The 8,399-nt window shown below is 38.1% G+C and overlaps 1 protein-coding gene across 1 annotated transcript in view; it reads right to left on the reverse strand.

Annotated features, from left to right (window-relative positions):
* Positions 1-2,257, reverse strand: part of LRRN2 (leucine rich repeat neuronal 2) — a 70,398-nt gene extending 68,141 nt beyond the window's left edge. The window contains exon 1 of the mRNA XM_070748891.1: positions 2,130-2,257. The gene's annotated coding sequence lies outside the window, so the exon portion shown is untranslated. The remainder of the gene's footprint in view (positions 1-2,129) is intronic.
* Positions 2,258-8,399: the final 6,142 nt, after the last annotated feature.

Here is an 8,399-nt window from a genome sequence, read left to right on the forward strand (position 1 = left end):
ACCAAGAAGACATGAGTGACAGGGAGGAGGAGAGTGTGGCAGACAGTTCAGAAGGAGATCAATTATCTAGCTCATCCTTGGATTCGGAACAAGAGTTAATGATACAGCCACGCATGCGGAGAGCGATGCATAGGCAGCAACAAATGAGAGATTATTATCAAAGAAAATGAGGCCACCTGTGGTTGGGTGGGGCTGTGGTAATTAGTGAGGCTGCTATAAATAGCAGCCTGTGGGTTCGGCCATTGTGGAGGATTATCTGATCATTGTGTTTTGTGACTGCTTTACTGACTTTGACCTTTTGTGTGCTGCTTTTCCCCCGCTTTGAAACTAAACCAGAGCAAAGTGTGTTTCGCTTTGTGAAAGAAGAAAGACTGTGAATTGCCTCACAGCTGCAAGCTAAGTATCACAGAACTGATAAGGCACTTGTACAAATTGTTTGGAGACCAGTGCTCTTTGCTATACCAAAAGAGGGCTTAGTTTATGTGAATTTTCATTATAAAGAACATTGTTTTGAATTTTCAAACGTATGTGTGTCTGAAATTTGTACCTGTGAATTTTTGGGAGGAGTGTACCAGAGAGCCCGACAGAACACCTAGTAGTATAATTTATAAAAAGCACATGATTCCTTGCCAAATATGATGATACTGCTCCATGTAGGGCTCATACAACACTGTTAAGTCAATGGCCGGAATGGGCAGGTGATTGTTTAGGGAGGGCATAACAGATGGACCCTCCCAACTCACCTTCAAAGTGACTCCAAAGCAGGGGTGGGCTACTGCCCGGACAGGGGGGAACGCAGTAGGGTAGTGAAAATAGAGCTCCACCCCAGAGCACCCAATTTGCACTGAGAGATGTTGAAAGAAAATGCAGGGCGTCTTGCATAAGCCATGCCCACAATGTGGTAGTAAAAACTTTGGTAGCCCTTCACTGCTCCAAAGTGTTTTTCCCAACTCTAGTTCAAAGAACATTTTTTCTCTTGTTTTCTGCCTCAACCCAACTCTGTGTTATTTAATAACTAGGAGCTAAGCACTACATCCAGTTTAAGTCACACACTATACAAGTTTGTTGTGAGATAAAAAGTAGAAGTAGAAAACAATGGCTGCCACTCTGAGCTCTTTAAGAAAGACAACAATGATGCCAGAAAAAATAATGTTCTGCTATATCATAAAAACTAAGGGCAGTGAAGAAGATGAGAACTATAAACTTTATTAGAGGCAAGCAGCATAAAATATGGATGACAGAATTATTGATGAATTGATTTTCAAATCTGAGGTGACAATGAAGTGAACATTTTTAATGTGATTAACTACTCGTGTATTACTGACTGACTAATTAACTAACCAGAAGGAATATATGAATACTTTTAAAACCATATTTTCAGAAATTTTTGCTTGACTAAAATAAATTTTGAAAAGTCACAGAGACTACTTGATTCTTATTTAGAACATTACCTTTATCATATAGTATGTGCAATGCCAGTCAAGGTTTCAAATGTATTCCTGACATATTTATCATGTATTCTGTTTTTTTAGATGTTGGCTCAGAATTGTTTTTTTTAAATTTGCTATCAGTGCAAGAGAGGAGGGGACAGCCTTTTCACTAGCATGTGATGAGTGCATTCTTATTTTATTATTTATTAGATTTGTATGCCAACCCTGTCCAGAGACTTGGAGCGGAGTGTATCTAGGCTAGAAGTAGTAAACTGTGGCCCACCAGACACTATTCGACTCCATAATTCCATCAGCCTAAACTAGCATGGCTAACGGCTAAAGATGATGAGAAATGTACCGACACCCAGAGTCTACCCAATCTTGCTTTGAGTGCCATCAATAAATACCAGTGAATTTGGGTTTAACAAAGTTTAGAATAAGATGGAAATCCCAAAAGTGCTTTTCAAGAGGCCACTGGACTTGCTTTCTTCTTTTTACCAGAAAGTCCAGTTGCCTCTTGAAAAAGAACCTTTGGGAAAACCATGACTTAAATGACTGAGAATCTCCATAGAGAATAAGGTGGAAAAGTAATAGGAACATAACAAATTGTAATATTTTATACTGACAATTTTTTTCTAAAAAGAGTAGGAACAAATCTTTTGCTAATAAGAATTTTCAAGAGTCATTTTAGCATCTTACCATTGCTGGATTTAGCGTCCTTCAAATAATCAGGTGTCGACAGTCTGCAAATTGGAAATTGGCAAAAGACCACAGCAATCTTTTGTTCTAATGTGGAACTCTGTTGATTGTAGTCTTTAAAAAATAAACTGTGGATAATGAAAAAACAAAACCAAAGGATTTGGTTTTTATATGTGACACTATATGAAGCAGCCATACAATCTACCAAATTAATATTACCATTTTTCAACACCTGTATTATTTGTTTACAGAGTAATGCTGTGCATAATGCAGGATTGCCTTCATCAGCAAACTCAAGTTTTAGTTTATGTCTGAAATGGAATCAAAATTAAGCCACTGAGAAATAAAAGGGAGGTATTAATAAAGGGTTCTTGAAGTTTACAGAATTAAACAAAAATTATATGGAAAACTCTCAGCCTCTTTTCCTATGCTTCAATAGTCCAATGAGGACAAATACTGTACGACTATAAGGAGCAAAACTGTTTAGGTATGAACTATTTGCAGTATTTCTCAAAATAAAGCAACCATATTTCAAGAGATTGCTTTTAGAATGGAACTAAATATGCTGTCCGTTTTAAGTATTTCACTCTGAATATTAGGTGTCCCCTAGAAGGCTTCCAGAATTCATCATTGTTTCAAAAACAAAATATAAACACACATGTATACTGTTTGCCCGAAAGTAAGTCACCCCCGAAAGTAAGACAGGAGAGGTTTTGTAGAATTGCCTAATACAAGGCATCCCGGAAAGTAAGATGTAGGAGACATTTCATTTTGCAGCATTCCTGCACAGAACATATATAACATATATTTGAAGAAAGTATAATTGTTGTACCTGGAAATAGTGGTACGGAAGTAGTAAGAAATTCTTGATAGGATTCAGTGTTTGGTTATGCTGGTTTGTGATGACAACTACTGTACAGTATATAATAAATGTTCATTTTTTTTGTTCAGCAATAAATGTGAATTCTTCTTCATTGAAAAAAAAAATAAGACATCCCCTGAAAATAAGACGTAGCACAACTTTGGGAGCAAAAATTAATATAAGATGCTGTCTTATTTTTGGGAAAACAGGGTAAGTCCAACTGCTATTAGCTAACACCTGAAAGAATGGATGTTAGGCTTGAGCAATGGTTTTGATTTTATTCTAAAAAGATGGTCTAGAATGCTCAGAGTTACAGCAAATGTAGCAGCTGCTTGACACTTTTTAAAGACAAGGTTATAGTTTCCATTGAACATGTGGCCATTGCAAAGTGACAACCATACTTTTCCAGGGAAAGACATGACTCTTTATGACTTGGGAAGGAGAAGTGATAATGTTTTAATGGTCATGTTATCTCACACCTTGTCCAGTGCTGCTGAGGTTCTGTCTCACTGTCTGAAGACTTTGGGGGATCTAGATTGGGAGAAGAGATTCAGATCCTAGCACAATCCAGTGGCTTTGGATTTTGTAGCCACTGGATCCATCATTGATTCTGAAAGGTATTACCCATTCCCCAACAGTATCAATGCAGAACACTGGGATCTTCCTAGATGTAGGGCTCCTAAATAAAGGGTAGATGACAGCTACGGCTTTGAGGGGTTTTGCCTAGATCTTGTACACCAGTGTGTGCATTCTTGGATTGGGATACCCTACACACGTCACTCATGCCTTGGTCACCTCAGCTAGTTGTTTATAAGAGACAAAAAATTGCACGCACACACATGCTAAAAACATCAAGAGAAAAAGAGGTAATTGTAATGATTAGGATATCAGGCGATAGGGAAAGCAAGTAGGATGCTTGGCTGCATAGCTAGAGGTATAACAAGCAGGAAGAGGGAGATTGTGATCCTCTTATATAGAGCGCTGGTGAGACCACATTTGGAATACTGTGTTCAGTTCTGGAGACCTCACCTACAAAAAGATATTGACAAAATTGAACGGGTCCAAAGACGGGCTACAAGAATGGTGGAAGGTCTTAAGCATAAAACGTATCAGGAAAGACTTAATGAACTCAATCTGTATAGTCTGGAGGACAGAAGTAAAAGGGGGGACATGATCGAAACATTTAAATATGTTAAAGGGTTAAATAAGGTCCAGGGGGGAAGTGTTTTTAATAGGAAAGTGAACACAAGAACAAGGGGACACAATCTGAAGTTAGTTGGGGGAAAGATCAAAAGCAACATGAGAATATTATTTTACTGAAAGAGTAGTAGATCCTTGGAACAAACTTCCATCAGACGTGGTAGATAAATCCACAGTAACTGAATTTAAACATGCCTGGGATAAACATATATCCATCCTAAGATAAAATACAGAAAATAGTATAAGGGCAGACTAGATGGACCATGAGGTCTTTTTCTGCCGTCAGTTTTCTATGTTTCTATCTATTGCTCCCCACTCTTCCCATGTCATGCCATCCATTCAAAGGGTTGCAATTGGGACAAATGATTGCAAAAGTTATTCTGATTTGTGGATGAATCTGCTGATTGCTGAATCCCGTATTTTCCCTTTCATTCCCAACCATTACATTACAAGCATGTGGGATTTACTTGTTTGGCAAGTGCTAGCAGCTTTAACTTTCCTCCTTTTTGGTACACAGTGCAGCTGAGCTGTTGAGATCCTAAATTACATATTGGAGGCTGAGTTCAATGGAGAATTTTAAATTAGACAGTGGACAAATTATACATTCTGTTCATTGTCAAGTGAGATTAAGAAACAGCTTGTATTATCTCACTCTGCACTGGATTTGTGCTTTGCATTGAATTAGAGTTCAGACCTATTTTCTGCCCCAGGCTGGTACCTATGTATGGCCTCCCAGGGGTTTTAACATGGTTTTAAAACTTTATATCAATATTTTATTCTGCTCCTCTGTTATAGCAGTTAAGAAGTCTTTAGCCTTTAAGAGGTTGTTATGTTATAGCTCATGATTTGATCAATTTATGACATTCCTTTCCCAGCCTATTGTCATAATCCTCAATCTCATTTAGTTCTTCAGATTTTTAGATTTGTATCACATTGAATTCTGTGATACACATATACTTTTTACTTGTCTTCAATTGATTATGTTTCTTACCCCAAGAACAGGTTACAGGGTAGCTACAATCATTCAGTCAAAATCTCGATGCTAGGTGAATCTCACAGTGATAAAATAAGTCTTCTGCTGCAGCACATAATCTGCAGCACACAATATCATAACTCATAATGTCAGTGAGCAGGTGGCAGTTATGACTAGGAGAGACTTTATTTATTCATTCATTTTATTTATTTATTATTAGAGTTGAAAGGGACCTTGAAGGTCATCAGGTCCAACTCCCTGCTCAAGCAGGAAACCCTACACACCCCAGCCAGATGGCAGTCCAATTTCCAAAACTTCATGTTGCCTGCCAGTTGCATCCTTTTCTGGTTTGGGAGTCCCTGAGCTCAAACCTTAGTCATCTTATATTTGGACTATGCAATGTGCTCCAAATGGGGCTAGCCTTGAAGAGTATCTGGAAGTTTTAGTTGGTGCAGAGTGCAGTTGCGTGGGCAGTTCTTGGGGTCCTTAGGATGGCCCATTTGTATCACAGTTCCATGAGCTGCACTGGCTGCTACTTTGCTCCTGGGTCCAATTCAAGGTGTTGGTTATCACCTTTAGTCATTCATGGCATGGGTCCCAGCTATCTGAGAAACTGGCTTGCCCGTTGGGATTAGTTCACTCTATTCATGCTGGCAGAAGGGGCATCAGCCAAGGAATTTCAGCTGGCAGAATATAGGAAATAGGAAATCCTATTGGCTGTAGGATTTCCTGCTCAAGCAGGGGGTTGAACTTGATGACCTGTAAGGTCCCTTTCAACTCTAATAAGTAAGTAAGTAAGTAAGTAAGTAAGTAAGTAAGTAAGTAAGTAAGTAAGTAAGTAAGTAAGTAAGTAAGTAAGTAAGTAAGTAAACAAACAAACAAACAAACAAATAAACAAACAAATAAACAAATTTATGCTGTGGCTCCAATTCTCTTGCCCCTGAGTTCAGATCCATTCCCACCCTTTTGGCCTTCTGAAAGGCCTTGAAGACTTGGTTACACCAATTAGCCTTGGGTCCTAATGGGAGGTTTGGCATATTGGAGGTAGCTAATGGGGTAGAGAACACCCATCTACTTCCTGTGTGCACTTTGCTGCCTCCCTTTCCATACTGCTTTGTAAACAGAGTTGTAGAAGTTTATACACTTTGGATCTGTTTTGCAAAGGGGGTGGAATATAATTGGTGAAATAAATTTACCAGTATTCAACTGGGGAGGGACAATTAATGTGCATATGTTTTTATGCATTTTTCTTGTCTTGTTTAGTTTTGCTTTGTTCTTCTCTCCTTTTTTCTTTTGGAGTTTGTATTTTAATTTTGGGAATAAAATAAAAAAAATTGCAAGAGAGAGAGAGAGCAAGAGAGTGAGAATTATGTCAAAGGAGATGACAGATTGATCCTTTTTTCATAGCCAGCTTTGGAAAGCAAGCAACAACAACAATAACAAACAAACTCTATCACATTGTATAGATTCAGGAGGGATTTTTCCTTGACAAGGAAAATGATAGGGAGAGTTAATTTTCCTCCTTCCTTTGCATAATTGTCTTGATCAGGTTGCCATGAAGTAGGAAGCAATGCAGATTGTATGTATTATTTATGCTAGTTCTTCTAACTCCAATGGCTGTCAGAATATTTTGCATCAAATTGGGTAATATCTGCTCTAGCTTTTATCTCCACCACTTAAAAAGCAAAAGAAGGGGAAAAATGGAAATAGGGACATCTTTTATATTTGCAAAATATGTCTATATCTTAATTTGGTTATAACTCTAAAGCCTTACATGGCATGGGACCAGTTACTTAAAGAACCACCTCATCCACATCACATTGTCCCATTACACCTGATTAGGCTGAGAAGATACTTTATGGACTCTGTCATTTGAACAATTTTAACTGGCAAAATCCAGGAGGAGAATTTTCTTTGCCATTGGCCTTGCAAGAATTGGTCAGAACTGCATGAAGAACTGCATATTCTTTGGATGAAAGATTGGTCTGCAGCAGTGGTGAAATCCAATAAATTTTTACTACTGGCTTGGTGAATGTGGCAGGGAAAGGATACTGCAAAATCTCCATTCTCACTCCACTCTGGGGCCACAGGTGGTATTTGGGAGTTCTCTGAACTAGTCAAAATTTCCCCTACTAGTTCTCCAGAACTTGCTGGATTTCACCCCTGGTCTATAGTCACTCATTGCCAAGCAGTTTTAACATCCTGATGCAACAAAGTGAAACTGAGGATTGATTGACATCTGGCAAAACCTAACGGATAAGATCCAATAAAAGCAACTACAAAGCCAATTACCTGTTTACCAATAAACTTTCAAATTGCAACTTTTAAAGAGGGACAAAGCATTAGCACCTGATTCACTAGAGAGTTTTTGGACAACTGTAAGAGAGCAAAAACCAACTTGAATGCAGCTTGGACTGATTAAAAGCATTCAATTTCCTGATGCATAATTTGTTAAATAAGTGCCTAGAAATAGCAAGTTTTAATGTAGATAGTCCTCAATTTATGTCCCTAAAGGAACCTGCCCCTTAAAGTCATAAACTGTGATAGCTCTAAAATGGCTGATGTGACGACCCAATTTTATGATCTTTTTTTGCAGCAGTAGTTAAACTAACACTAAGGTTGTAAAATGACTGCCATGATTGTTGAGAAAACACCATCGTTATTAAGGAAACAAATTGTTCACCATGGGCCAATTTTGCCGAAAATCCCAGCATCATAAACTGTGGTTATAAAAACTGGGGAAACTGCAAATAACTGTAAATATGGACTGGTTCCTGAGTGCCCCAAATGCATTCATGTGACCAAAGGGAGGGATGTCCAGCTGTCAGAATTCAGAACCAAGTAATAAATACCCTTGGAGAGATCCATCATAACCTCAAACAATTGTTAAGAGAGAAAGAAACAAAAAACACTACACTTTGAACATATCTATTTGGCACAATGATGTTTTCAATGATGTTTTCTGGTTTCATCAGTTTATCACCTTTTGCAATCACTTCAGAAATAAGAAACTCATTCCATCCTTCCTCTTGGAATTTAAGAGTGTGCACTACTGGAAGGCAGATATTACGAGTTCAAATAGGGTGTTCTTTGAATTTGAAATGCACAAATTAATTTTGGCAATGGAATTGGAAATATGATTGAAAAAAACAGCCATGGAATTTCAAATCCTGCAGGGAATTTACCCCTTACATGTTCTGGATCAACTGTTCCATAACTGTGATTATCAAAGTCT

Source organism: Erythrolamprus reginae, chromosome 3 (genome assembly GCF_031021105.1).
Source record: "Erythrolamprus reginae isolate rEryReg1 chromosome 3, rEryReg1.hap1, whole genome shotgun sequence".
NCBI classification, from domain to species: Eukaryota; Metazoa; Chordata; class Lepidosauria; order Squamata; family Dipsadidae; genus Erythrolamprus; species Erythrolamprus reginae.